This window comes from Nelumbo nucifera, chromosome 1 (genome assembly GCF_055504915.1).
Source record: "Nelumbo nucifera cultivar China Antique chromosome 1, China Antique-T2T, whole genome shotgun sequence".
In the NCBI taxonomy this organism is placed as follows: domain Eukaryota; kingdom Viridiplantae; phylum Streptophyta; class Magnoliopsida; order Proteales; family Nelumbonaceae; genus Nelumbo; species Nelumbo nucifera.
In genome coordinates this window covers 57,048,730-57,063,269 of record NC_142649.1, presented here as the reverse complement: position 1 = coordinate 57,063,269, position 14,540 = coordinate 57,048,730, and positions in this window count along the sequence as shown.

Here is a 14,540-nt window from a genome sequence, read left to right as displayed (position 1 = left end):
GGGGTTTATGTTAATGTTTCAAAAGGTGTTCATGGAGTCTTGTTGGTTCCTTCTTTCGATCGTGATGATTTAGACACACTAAACATAAGTAAGGAGGTTCTTGGACTGCCGATTTACAAGATGGAATTAACAAGTCAATTGTTGCAGTTTTTGATTGTCTTGTTGAAGGGATGAGAGATCCATCATATGGATGGCCGAACCCTGAAGGTAGGTTGGGCGAAATTTCAAAAATTTATCTCTCTCAGCATCTGGGAATCACATTCCCTGTTTTAGAAAATCTGCATTTTCAATGATCAATCTTGAACCAAGAACCGGACTAGATCTGAAACCAAAAGGTAGGAGAGGGATATACCTTATACAAAGTAGCAGTAACTCCCAATGAAGGTGTTCATGCCCAAAGAAATCTCCAAAGACTACTCCCGCTGAAGATGACACAGTGTAGGGTAGAGCAGAATCAGCAGTGTTCTTCCCAAGAACCGAACACTTTAACAAAAATTCGATGGAGGCTATGAGCACGACTTCAAATCAGCATTTCTCCAAAGACTGATATCAAGAACTATTCTTGATTGCTCCTACAAGAATGGAGATCGAACTGGCAATTGGTGGCAACTGGAGGAGAACGCAGGGAGAAGATGGCGCAGTCACACTGTTGTTGTCTTCTCTCTATATGATCTAAGATCTGATGTCTAGGTTTTGAGATATCTTTTTAATGGTTCGCCCCCTCCTCCTTTTATAGACTTAAAGAGATTAGCTCCTAATCCCATTAGGAGTTTCCTGATTCAAATCCTTATTTGAATCTGGACTCTCTTTAAGTGATAAGGATAGATCCTTATCTTATCTACAAATTAGATCAGCTCTCCTAATCTCATTAGGAGGTTTCATATCCAAATCTTTATTTGGATCTAGACTCTCTGAGTGGATAGGGATAATATCCCTATCTGCTGATCCAAATCCCAGATCTGCCCCTTCTTTAACTAATCAAATTAGACCAGTTCGAAATGTGCTTTAGGCCCAATAAGTCCATGTGCTCAGTAACCCTCCAAACTGCTGCCCAATTGGGCTTCTTTGTATGATGTGAGACCCAAACATTGATCTACACATCAGCCACATGGGCTCAGCCCAACCTTTGTTACAAGGCCTGGCCGAATACACTGTTATAACACCTGAGCCCATCACCATGGGCTCTTAACGGGCCCAACACTTACACTAAGTGGTGCCTGGGCCAAACCACCTTATAAAAACCCAGGGACTGTGGGCAGATGCAAGATTAGCCCATCAGGTATTACTCTCAATGGTCTTACACTTAACCTCTAAGCCCATAATGATCAAACACTGCCCGACAAAAGAGGGTCTCTCCCTCGACTGCAAGGAACAGTGATGCACTCTCTACTCGCATGGATCCCGGGAATTAAAACCTTTTGCAAACATTTTGAAATCATAATATATATATATATATAATATGTATATCCATATATAAATATATTTTGCAAAACAAATTTCAACGATTGAAATCGGTTGCCGGCAATCTTGGTTTCCATCAGAGAGAATGCATCCCCGATCATTACCTTTGTCCGACAAAGGGGCTAATCCTGTCACTATGATCACCCACTCAGATGAATTCTCAGACTGTCCCAACGTACGCAGGTTTTGACCCCCTATAAGGATCTCACTGATTGGCATATCAAAGACAGCCCAATCTGACACCTAGTGCAGTATCATAATCAAGTCTAGGGGTTAGGTGTAACTTTCCAGTTTTTGCCCATCAATCTCCAAGGTCCAGGGCAATACTGTAAATCTGGTCCGGTTTAGGGTTTTAAGTAAACCTACACTACATGTACCTCGGGTCTCACCCTGGCAGCTGAGACAGGCTACCCCAACCAACTTGGCGGCACATCAGTGTCAGCCTTGGCAAAATAAATCTCCCTAGACTTATGCAACGGCTGTGAACATGAATCAAATATGTACTTTATTCATTTACATATAATGTCATAAGGTATATCATTCTAATTGGAGCTAAGGGCATACACTGTCTAACACTTGTGTCCATACCAATCCCACTCCCGATGATCTATGAGAAGTTGTACTATTTTGGGGATAATATTGATGATACATCCTCCACTGAGACACAGGTCCACTATCTCTTGACAAAAGGGACCTGCTGGAATCACTTGCTGACATTGCCGATGAAAGTCGTTTGGATAGTTACGATTGCAGTTTCCTTGCTTTCAGGAAAGTTGTGGTGTCGTGTTTTTCAGTGGTTGATCTTCTCTCAGAACGGTTAATGTTTTCCCCATGGATAGTGGTGGTCTTTGGTGGGTGAGGTAGTTTCTCACAAGTCAACATTGATGAAATCTGGCTTGTTTGGGGCCCACCTTGGCATTTCAAGACTATTTCATGGACGCAAGCATTAATCTTTGAACCCTTCTATTTTAAAGGCCAGTTTTCTCTTATGTTCAGTTTGCGGGAGATTCACTTCTTTAAGATTCAACCTATGTTGGAGGAAACTCAAGCTCAAGTTGCCCATGTCGCTGGGTCTCTGAAAATTCATCTTAAAAGGAGATGTTATGGAATCTATCTAGGGCCTATTGGAGGAATCTTCCCTCTCAACATGGTCCATACACACATAACTGCATGCGGCTTCTCCTCTACTTTGATTCAGTCTTGGTTTATCATGTCAAGAGGAACTTCAACTGTGTTGCTCATAAACTTGCTAAAATTGGTGTCAATGGTCATTACTTTTGGGTGGGTGACACTCCCTCTTGTATTTCTCTTCTACTTAATTTTGATTTGTCTCCCGGTGAGACTACTGCAAACCAAGATTTTATAGGTGAATGAAAGTTGGCTTCAGGCTTTTCCAACTCAAAAAAAAATGATAACTTGTGTTTTTTTCATGTCTTAAAATCAAACAATTGGGAAATTTATTGTTTGTTTGTGTTATTTTACTTATTTATTGCTTATATAACAAGAAATGATGAGAAATTAGATTTGGGTTCTAAACCTAACCCACACCTACCCTTAAATCTAGGGAGAGTAGGGTCGGGGAGGGTTTGGATTCTCAAAATCTAACCCTCTATGAGTTTTGGGGCAGGTACGTGTTGGGAGGTTTAAAGAGGTAGGTAGGGTCTAGAATTTACAAAATTATCCCTGAACCCGCCTTGTTTTCGTCCCTAATTCTCACGTTTGATGAACCAGGATTTTATCGTTACACCAAATAATGATTGTTAAATCAATGAAAACATATATTTAATTTTTGGGTGTTGCTTCCAAAGATGAGGCCGTGGGCAACAAGGGAATTTCGCTAGTGCCTGAGGCCAACATGTCCGACCTGTAAGCAGGAGAAGAGTGCACGTCAAAGGCCCCGGGTGTTATCCCAAGGGCAGAGACTCTAATGGTCAAGTTAGCCAAGTGCTAGAGAGGAGTCAGACCAGGCTTGAGACGAAGGCTAAGAGCTTAGTCCATAACAGCCAAGGATAATCCTCATGGGATTCTAAATGCAAGAGAGTCAAGTGCCCTTACCTTGAGACAAGCACCCCCTTTTATAGATGTCCTTGCCTTGGAGTGGTTGGAGGCAGTTGGTGATGTGTGGTTAGGATTTAATTTGGTCAATGCCATGTGGCGCGATCTGAGACCTGCCAAGTATACCTACATCACCTGTCCCCCACTCTCGAGGTCGTAGTGGTCGAGGTCGGATGGTGCGCTGAGCGGAGACTTCGGCCTCGGTCGAAGAGAGTACCCCGCAGTTGTGTGGAGGCGTCGGATGGCATGTTGGGCGAAAACCTTGGCTTCGACCGAAGAAAGTACCATGCAGTTGCATAGAGGCGTTGGCCTCGACTGCTGAGGACTCTCCTTGATGACCGTGTGGCAACTGCTTCCTTGTTTGCTTCTCACATCATTGGAGGTTCATGAGGGAATGCACGATTGTGGTCAGCACGGATGTAAGACGTCCGTGTTCATCAGTCGTGCCCGGTATGGGTGTCGGTGTTGACCAGTCGTGATCGTGCATGAGAAGGTGTGGAAGGGCATCCAGTTTGGGTCGCTCTTGACTTGGAGTAGACGGGCGAACTGGTTTGTTCCTTCGATGTCGTTTCATCTCCTCGAGGTCGATGCCACGTGTAACGCATCTATTCGGGCTGTCATATTGGTTATTCTGCAGTCGTTGGATCAAAGAGATCTGAGTCATACATTTTCCTTTAAATAGCGACACTGGTTGAGCGAGTCCTCACCATTCACTTGATCCTTGAGTCTTTGCTTGTGATTTCAAAAACCTCAACTACCAACCAGCCGAGTCCCTGAGCCTTCCTTTCTCATTCAGACACTAGGTAAAGGACTTCCGCCTTCAATCATGTCATTCTCGAACTCAGGACCTGAGTGCTATGAACTCCCTACCTAGAGTGACACTAGAAGTTCCTCTTCCACCTCATCCAATAGCGAGAGTAATAACAGTGATGCTTGGAGCTCCCCTCGGGCGCCTAGCATCCAGGTACTAAGGGAGAAGACCGCCCTAGGAGGAGCTGAGTATGACCGACGGGGCAAAGATTCTCCCAATGAAAGTATTGGCTCCATGAGTCCAAGGGCCAATGCCATGGGGAACGCCCCTGTGTTTCTTGAAGTGGTGGAGCTAGAGGAAGTTGAAGAACCTACTCTCGAGAAGTGAGCTGAGGCGTGACACTAATGCGTTTCCCCTGCTCTGATTTTGATAGTGACCTCAGAAAATTGCAAGTGAGGTCTCTTTCCGAGATGCACCATACCACAGGGGGCTATAGGGTTAGGGTTAGAATCCCCTATGTCGGTGACCGGCCATGGCAGGCCACCAAGGGGGAGGTGTATGTTCATGAGCACTACCTCAGCTTCAACCTTTGTTTCCCTTTGCCTCATCTTATCCCTGAAATCTTCAACTACTACAACATTTCCCTTAGTCAACTTGCTTCGAATGTTGTTAGGACCATAGTGGTTGTGTTGGTGATGGCTCGCCTCTGAGGTGTGTTCGTGACCCTGGAAGTCTTTCGGGGTATGTTCGCCTTGAGGAAGCATCCCGAAGGGGACATTCTATGGTACTTCTAGGGTCAACGAGGTAGGGTAGTGGACAACCCGTCGCAATCCACAACTAGAAGAAGAAATATTTCTTCATTCCCTGTCCAAAGGAATGGTCCTTCCGATCTGATTGGAGGACACCAGACTCGCAGGTCGAGAGGATCAAGCCATACAACGGCAAGGAGGAGTCGGTCGTGATGACTCAGATATGGCTGACTGAGACGATTCACGCCAGGCCCTTAATAACGGAGGAAGCCTTGGTGTCGGCTGGCCTCAGCCCTGCCCTCTTGGTATGGACACTCCTGTTGTCAGCTAACTGTGTTATCTATTTAACCTTCCTTGTCTTTCCTCTATCATAGACTGCCTTTCTTTGTTGCAGAAATGGACGATGGCTTGAAGGATAGGCTCCTGTAGGCAGCGATGGCAAAGTCCAGGAAGGGCCCGACCGAGGGGACTTCGAGGAGGCCGCGTGCAAGAAGGAACTACCTCGGGCAAAGGGAGTTGTCGAAACTAAGAAGAGGAGGTCGGCCACACCCAAGTGGCTAGTTGATGCCCCTCAATACTAGAGGGCGAAGAGGTTGGCAATGAGGAACTGCCGAACTGAGGGTACTATTGGAGGTTCTCGATAGTTGGGGCCTCATTCCTCAGATCCGCGCGACGACATCCCGTTGGCAGTGCGTCGGCTATTCCGCCCGAGCTGGAACATCAAGTAAGGAAACTCTCTCAGTAACCCAAGCATCGATTGAGCTTTAGTCACTAGGATGCTACCCATGGGAGATCAACACTCGTGGACCCAACTCTCCATCCAGGCAGTTCGAGACACCCTGTTCGACAAGTTGGCCGAGGTAAGGCTTGTTCTTCATTTTCTTAGTGCTACTCTCCTGCTACTTAGGTTTCTTCAACCGACGAAGGTTCCTTGTGCCTTTGTAGACTCTTGTGTCATCGACTTGTGTGATAAGGTGGGGGTTTTGCTACAATAGCTATGATCATCGCAAGAGGAGAACGAGCAACTGAAGTGCCAGCTGGACAAGGAACAGGGAGGCCACTGTCGAGGCGGCCCGTAGAGAGCACGAGCGCCACAAAAAGCTCGAGGCCAAGGTGGCAAATAAGATGGAGTAGTTGAGGGCTGCCAGGGCCTCCCTGGACGATGCGGAGCAAAAGCTTTAGGAGGCCTCCGTCCGAGCCATGGAGGAGTACAAGGCCTCCAAGGCCTACAAGGACGATCTGACCAAGTTCAGTGCCGCTTCGTACTTAGAGGGGAGTGAGGATACTAAATCTCAAGTGCTGGAGCTCCTCCCGGATTTCAATGTCAGCTAGTTGGGCCCTTGTCTCCCGGGTCAACAAGCGGCTGAGGTAGATGCTGAGCGGCTTGGGCAATAGGAGGTGAACGATGAGCACGTTGACATCAAAGCTGAATGACACTCATGTAGGGTTGTGGCTCCCTCCGGATAGCTTTTTGCTTCTTTTTGTTAAGGGCTCGACCTCCCCCATTAGAGATCTCTTTTTTGTAAAGGAAAGTTGAATGAACATATTGAATGCATATATAAGCCTTTTGATTTCTTCTGAGTTTCTCCTTTGTCAAAATAGTGCCTTTATCTTTATATTCCTTGCTTTTTCTTTTCTTTCTCGCGCAAGGGGCCAATGCCTCCCCCGAAGAGGCATATTTTTACAAAGAGACTCGTAACTCTTGGCTTAGCTACTCGTGAAGGCATTCCTCCTTAAGGTTGTTAAGCTGAGGTCAACTTTCATCGCCAAGGTTTCGGAACCCACTTCCTTAGCAAGAAGGAAGGGAGGCAATTGCCTTAGCCTACCTGGCGTATTCTTTCTTAAGGGTTTAAAGACCGGACTCACGCATGGCCGAGGCCCAGCGATTGGTGCTCGGCCAAGGCCACGGAGTGCCTTTGCCTTGAGGTAGCATTATTCGTTTAGTGTGTTTGTTCATCGCATTTTGTGTTAAGTGGTGGGCCGATGCTTACACAAAGACTCACTTCTTTGGAGGGTCTCTAAGGCCAAGGCTGATGTCAAAGGCTGCTCGTTATCAATGACTGAGGTCCCATAAGATTTCACCTTAGATAAAGAAGGCAACTAGGCATATGACCCTCTAAGAGTTGTATGCTTTGAGCCGATGTCCAGTCTGTATGTATAACCTTGGTGAAGGTTGTGTGTTACGGTCGATCGTTCGGTTGAGCGGTCCTAGTAATTAAATGAGATGAGGACGTTTACAATAAAGTGACTCAAGCTAATGTGAGAGGAACTTGCATACTTTATTCACAAAGTTTCCAACTTTCCACTAGTCATATTTCCATCATTGATAATACATTCAAATGTCCTCGGAGTTCTAGGTGCAAGGCATTGGTTTTCCATTCACGAATAGAGTGCAGGCAGGCCAAGGCTTCTCATCATCTCTGGTGGTCTAGTCGAAGGCTTGGCTGAAGGTGCATTCGATCAAAGGGTATGCTGGTGCTAGTGCTTTCATGATGGGCTCAACCCAACTCATACTGTCTCCTTGGGCTTGGGCTTGGTTTGTTGGTTCATCCCTGAGGTTGAGCCTTCCTCAACAGTAAGGCTCCTCAGTTCTCGCCTTTTAGCATTGCAGTGTAGTATTGTCTGGCAACTTGTTGGTCCCCCTTGACTACTCTCACACCATGTTCAATGGGGAATTCCATGGCAATGTGATAGGACGAGATGGTTGCCTTGAGTGCAAGAAGGGTTCGCCTCCCTATAATGGCATTATATGGGGAGCCTATCTTCACGACCAAGAGCTTGGTCATCTGTGTGACTTTCCGAGGCTCGGTCCCTATCGTGATTGGTAGGTTTATCTTCCCCTTAGGTTTAATGACTACTCTGGAGAATCCTACTAGTGGCATGTTTTCAAGTTGCAACCAATCAGACGCCAGTTGCATCTTCTTGTACGTGTTGTAGAATAAGATATCGGCCGAGGAGCCGTTGTCTACAAGGACTCTCCTCACCACATGGTTGGTGATGGTGATAGACACCACCAATGCATCGTCGTAGGGTAGTGAGACCCCTTACAGGTCATCATCGATGAAGAAAATGACATCTTCCAACCTCAGTCTTTTAGGTGTAGGGCTTTGGATGTTAAACTGTCAGACATATGCTTTTCGGGCCGAGGCCGATGCTCCGCCCAATGTCGAGCCCCCAACGGTGACATCAATAACTCCAGCTAAGGGGTGATGGGCCAAGGGCCCAGCTTGCTGCTGTTGTTGCGAGGACGAGGCGCTGGCGTCGCCTTCAACATACTCTCTTAGGTACTTGTGGCGGATGAGGGACTCGATATCATCCTAGAGTTTATAGCAATCTTCAGTATCATGGCCAATGCCGTGATGGTACTTGCAGTACTTCTTGGGGGTTTCCTCTTTTGAGATTCCTTTTTAGTTTGGCTGTCTACTTCATGTATTCCTCCTTCCCTACTTGCATTAGTATATGTGTTCGGGAGGAGTTTAGAGGTGTATATTTGTTGAAGAAAGGGGCCGACGACCTCTTCACTCTGTCTTTGTTGGTGTGGCCATGGCCACGACCTTCCCTTTCCTTCCTCTTCTTGTTCGTGGCCCCTCGGTTAGGCTTGGCCTCTGGTTCTTGGAGGCACTCGCTAGCCTCGGCCTCCTCGGCGGTGATGTATTTTTGCGCCTTCTTCAAGAACTCGGCCTTGTTCTTGGGTGGAGTCTTGGAGATGGACCACTTGAGGGATCCGGGATGAAGGCCGTTGATGGTCGTGTGCATGGAGACCGAGGGGTCAAGATCCCTTACTTTGAGTTCTTCCTACTTGAACAGGTCTATGTATGCCCAGAGACTCTCCCTGTGTTTCTGCTTGCTTGACATTAGAGAGACGACGGTCTTTTGACACTGTTGGCTGCTGACGAAGTGGGAGAGGAAGAGTTCAGTAGATTGGTCCCAAGAGTTGATGGAACGAGAGGGGAGCATGGAGAACCATCTGCGTGCTGCTCCCTTGAAGGTGACTTGGAAGGCTCGGCACATCAGGGTGTTGGAGTACCCGTAGAGGAGCATGAATGCCCTGAAGCTCTCCAAGTGGTCATTTGGATATGTGCTCCCATTGTAAGTCTCTAGAGTGGGAGCTTTGAAATGAGGCGAGAGCGGCTCCGAGGTGATGGAGTCAGTGAAGGTGTGCATCCGGGTGGACGAGGGGTTTTGACTGGCGGAGGCATCACCTTAACCCTCCTTCACATGCAATATTTGATCTTGGATGGTGCCTCTGCGCCTGAAGATCAGCGAGGCGTCAATCGATGGGGGCTTGGACCTCATCCAGGTTCTCCTTTATGTGGGATAGGTTGGCCCTATTCCTGGAGTGCTCAAATGTTGGCACCTCTTGAGCCTTGGAGCTCGGCAATCATGGAGGAGATTGCGAAGATCAGATACCGATGGGGGAGAAGCGTAGCGTCGGCTTCCAGCCATCGGAGGAGGACTGTAGTGGACAGAGCACCCACTATCATCCTGGTTACTCTCTGCATGGCGATGATGGCGGTCATGGTCCCTATGGTTGTCATGGGACCCCATTGGATCACCTTTCTGGCTAGGGAGCCAAGAGGTCTTTGACGGGGGCTTACTAGCCTGTCGATGTTGAGGGGTCGGCCTTCCCTGGGCCGACAGGCATTGGCCTAGTAAAACATGAGTGGATTGTCCACTGTATTGTCCCTGGCCTCCGACAGGGCAGCCACCTTGCGGGCGGCCTCCTATCGGATGCCCCACCTCGTCCAACCTTTGGGCTTGGTTGTCTAGCCTATCGAGGACTATCTTGAATTGGTCCATAGTGGCTAAGTTCTGAGCATTTTGTGTGTGGTCTTGTTTATTGGCCGTGTCGGATATTTGATTAATTAAGTTAAGTTATTTCTTAAAGGGAAGTCTTGAAAATGTTCCCACAGATGACACCAATTAATTGTTGTTGCCAAAGATGAGGCTGAGCACAACAAGGGAATTTCACTGGTGTTCGAGGTTGATAGGTCCGACCTATAAGTAGGAAAAGAGTGCACGTCAGAGGCCCCGGGTGTTATCCTAGGGGCGGAGACTCTGACGGTTAGCGTCCATTAACGTTCGACTCAAAGCTTAGTCCTTAACATTGGGCAAATTTCTTAAAGTACCCCTAAATTTTAGAAAATTGATTTATCCACCCCTACTATTGAGAAATTGACTTAAAGTAAGTACCCTATAAATTTATGACATTTGACTAAATCCTCTTTGCTGTTAGTGTCCATTAACAAAAAAAAATGTAAAAGACTATTTTACCCATCATTCGTCTTTAAATTTTCAAAATATAACATTTGAATAAAACGCGATTATTGGAAATGTAAGCACCAAACCTACTGCCCTACACCCTTCTTTTCAATTAAACAGCCAAAACACTCTTATTCAACAACCAATACAGAAGTTTGTATCACTAGCGTTCTCTTTTGTAAAAATTAAAAAAATAAAAAATGTAGTGTACAAAAGTGTCTTAAAAAATTCCAAGCCATTTCACAAAATAATTGAAACTCAGCAACAATAGGTCCAATCAAAGCACTAATGATCTTAGTAATGGAGAACCAATTCTTTGATCACATGTTCGGGAGGATGAAATGAATCAACCCACTCTCCAAATAAACCATAATCGCCACTACTAATCCCTCGGTTTCTTCATCGTCTTTCTACTACGTCATTTCTCCAGTTCATGCATTGTTTTCTTTCTCAAATGACTTCTTTGTCCATCACCACATTACGTTGAAGAAACCATGTACTTTTATGTCTATTTGAGGGTTTAACTGCGTTTTGGTTGTGTTTCCAAGTGGTTATTGTTAGTTTTATCGTTAAGAAATGGACATTTTGTAGCGTCGGAGTTTGCTTGTTTTTTAGGTTATTTTCTGTATATTTTCGCCTCAAAGTTTGCAGAGAAGGCTTCTGAACTATGTTTTGATTTATTAGTTCTTTAGTTATATTTTTCTAGGATTTGCGATTCTAGGCTAAGAGGAGGGAAAAGGGAAATCATGGGTCGTGGATGAGGATGTTAGCATTTCAAATTTTGTTGAATTATATTTTGAAAATTTAAAGAATAATGAAAGGCAAAATCCATCACAACAGGATGATTTTGAGTTTTAAAAAATTATGCAAGTCGCATGTGAACAAATTATGATGAAATATAGTCAAAAAACTTGTAGATACTTTAAGACAATCTATAAACAATAGGGATAGAGTTAGTCAATTTCTTAAAACTTAGGGATACTTTAAGAAATTTGTCTTTAATTTTTTGAATTGTTTTCTAAAGAAGATAATGAAAATTTCATTTGAGATTTGGTTTGAATTACATATATTAAGACACTTTTGTGCTTTAGTGAGTCATATATTAAGAGACTGGTATGTTCAAATTATGGAAGAAGGCTTCTTAGATGAATCATCACTTTTGTATGATTTTTCTTTCTTTTTGTTTTTTGGTTTAGAATAATATAGTTGGCATGTCAGCAAATCCCTACTGCCACGTTTGGCTTAGTAGAAAATAAGAGAAATATGAAATTGGGGGAAAGTTTTCAAGAAATTTTGTGAAAATTTTTAATAACTTTTAACTTTATGTTTCTCACTTGTTTTTCTATTAAACCAAGCATAACGTAAACGAAAACTACATACATTACCAATGCATAGTTTGGACAATCTAGTAATCCACATAGCTGCTTGATCCTACATACTACATACTAGAGGTAGGGCTGTTCATAACAAGACCCAAACCGACCAACCCGATCTGATCCAACCCGAGTTGGTCGGTTTTTCTTCAGCACTGGTCGGTTTCGGGTTATAAAAAAACATAAACCAATGGTTCGGTTCGGTTATGAAAACCAAAACCGAACCGACTTAGATATATATTATATATATAATATATTTCAGATATATTATATATATATCTGATATATTTCAGTTTTTCTATATATATATTTCAATTTTAATATATATTTGTGGAAATATATATATCAGCTTTATTTCAGAAATATACATATTATATATAAAATTTCTGATATATAAAATATCAGTTTTAATCTATCAAATCATTTTTAATTTCCAGGCATCCAGCCTTTGCTTTCTTAGACTTGAATCCTTTACCGTTCACATCGAGAGAATCATTCACAAAACCGACCCAAACCGATTCAAACCGACCATGTCGGTTTTACTTAGTACTGGGTCGGTTTAGGTTTCATTTTTAGGTAAACTGACCAGGTCGGGTCGGTTGGAAAAACGCCAGTAAACTGACCCAACCCGACCCGTGAACAACCCTAACTAGAGGTGCCAGCTAGCTTGCTTGTTTATAGTCTTTGTCCGGTTAGTAGAGATTAGCTAACGGTGCAAGCAGTTTGATTGTCCCAATCCAAGAATTTTAGCTACCTCAAGCTAGAGTTTGGGTTTGGGTTCATTCTAATTAAAAAAAAAAAATCATAAATTGAACATTCAACTAAGGGTGCAACTTTAGTTGGGAATTTGTTAAACTTACAATGGACTCAAAGCCGAAACCCAATCCAATATAGTTTTTTTTACCATGTACTTTGGAGGTAGTCTTACTTTAGGGCTTATTAAAATTTTCAGAAATATATATTTAAGTCCAACTTTATAAAATACTCATGTTCTAATTCTATTCTTTCACTATTCATCTTCTTCCACCTGAATTTAGTTTAGACTTTAGATTAAAGCCAATGGTAGCAAATTAAGCATGCCCTGGTTGGTTCATTGAGGGTAGTCTCACTTTCGGACACTTACTTTGTTGCTACTAGTTCATGGGAAATGGACTTAAATGCACATATATAGAAATTTAAGTCGACGTTTAAAAAAAATGACTCAGTAACAAAACCATTCTAGCCACCAGTTTTCAGGTCGACAATCCAACCATCTGATTCTAACAAACAAATTAAAAAAATAACAAATAATTAAAAATAAAAATGATAAAAAATTGTTGAACGGGTCGACTGGTCTACAGTTTGACCGCCTAGATCAATGGGTTGTTGACTTTTTCAACGATTTTTGGCCAAAAACTAGGTTTAGGGTAAAATGGAATAAGTTGCTTGGACGGTTCTTGGGCCAAATAGTCAAACCGTCCAAATCAACAGCAATTCGAAAACCTTAGTTCAAGTACTAAAGTAATTTACCTTTTTATCATTTACACTCAATAATTCAATATAGTTTAGAACTTAAAGTTATTCAAATTGGGCAACCTCACTTACACTCCCACCTAGGGTTGTTCATAATAAGATCCAAACCGACCAAACTGACCAACCCAGTCTGATCCAACCTGAGTTGGCTGGTTTTTCTTCGGCACCGGTCAATTTCGGGTTACAAAAAAACATAAACCGATGGTTCGGTAGATATATATTATATATAATATATTTCATATATATTATATATATATCTGATATATTTCAGATATATATTTATGGATATATATATATATATATATATATATATATATATATATATTTCAGCTTTATTTCAGAAATATACATATTATATATAAAATTTCTGATATATAAAATATCAGTTTTAATCCATCAAATCATTCTTAATTTTCAAGCATCCAACCTTTGCTTTCTTAGACTTGAATCCTTTACCTTTCACACCAAGAAATCATTCACAAAATCGACCCAAACCAACCCAAATTGATTCAAACCGACCAAGTCAATTTTACTTAGTACTGGGTCGGTTTCGGTTTTATTTCTAGGTAAACCGACCAGGTCGGGTCGGTTGGAAAAATGCCAATAAACCGACCCAATCCAACCTGTGAACAGCCCTACTCCCACCTCTAATCAAGATAATAGTTAATAAACCAATTCACCGTTATATTTACTTTAGTAGCCTATTCGCCTTAAAAAATATTGTTTTATGAAAGTATGGTGGTGTTCGACAATATGGTTGATTTTATTTCTAAAAACAAAAGCAATTGCCACATCAGCAAACTTATATTGTTTTTGTTGATGTGGCAGTTAAAAATAAATCAACTATATATTGTCAACACTCCATGTATATGGAAAAACAAATTTAACTGGCTTACAAACCGGTTCTGTCCAGTCCAATTTCCTACCCACAAACTCTTCCCACATGCCCACCCAACGTGATTTGGGAACATCTCCTAATAAATGACAAAAGGAGATTTTCCTGTAGTGTAATGTGAGCAGGGAGGGATGTGGGAAGAGTCCGGGGTAGGAAATCCGAACCCGGTTCTATCAGATTCAATTTGCGGGTCCGATCTATTTCCGGTCTAATCTCATGTGGTTTGCGTAATTGCGTGCCCAAATTGTCATAAATGAAATAGGTGAGGGTCATTTTGGTCCCGATGAACCAATTTGCATCTTATTACCGTGTTCGGATAAATCAAGACACAGAAACGGGAATCTCCTTCGGCAAATTCTGATTCCCTCTAAATTCACTTTTTATCCATGTCGAGGAGAATATTTCCTTCACTTCAGTTTGAGACATTGAGTACGTACTCAAAGGGTATAATCGTCATTGTGGCTTTCAACAAATACCGATTG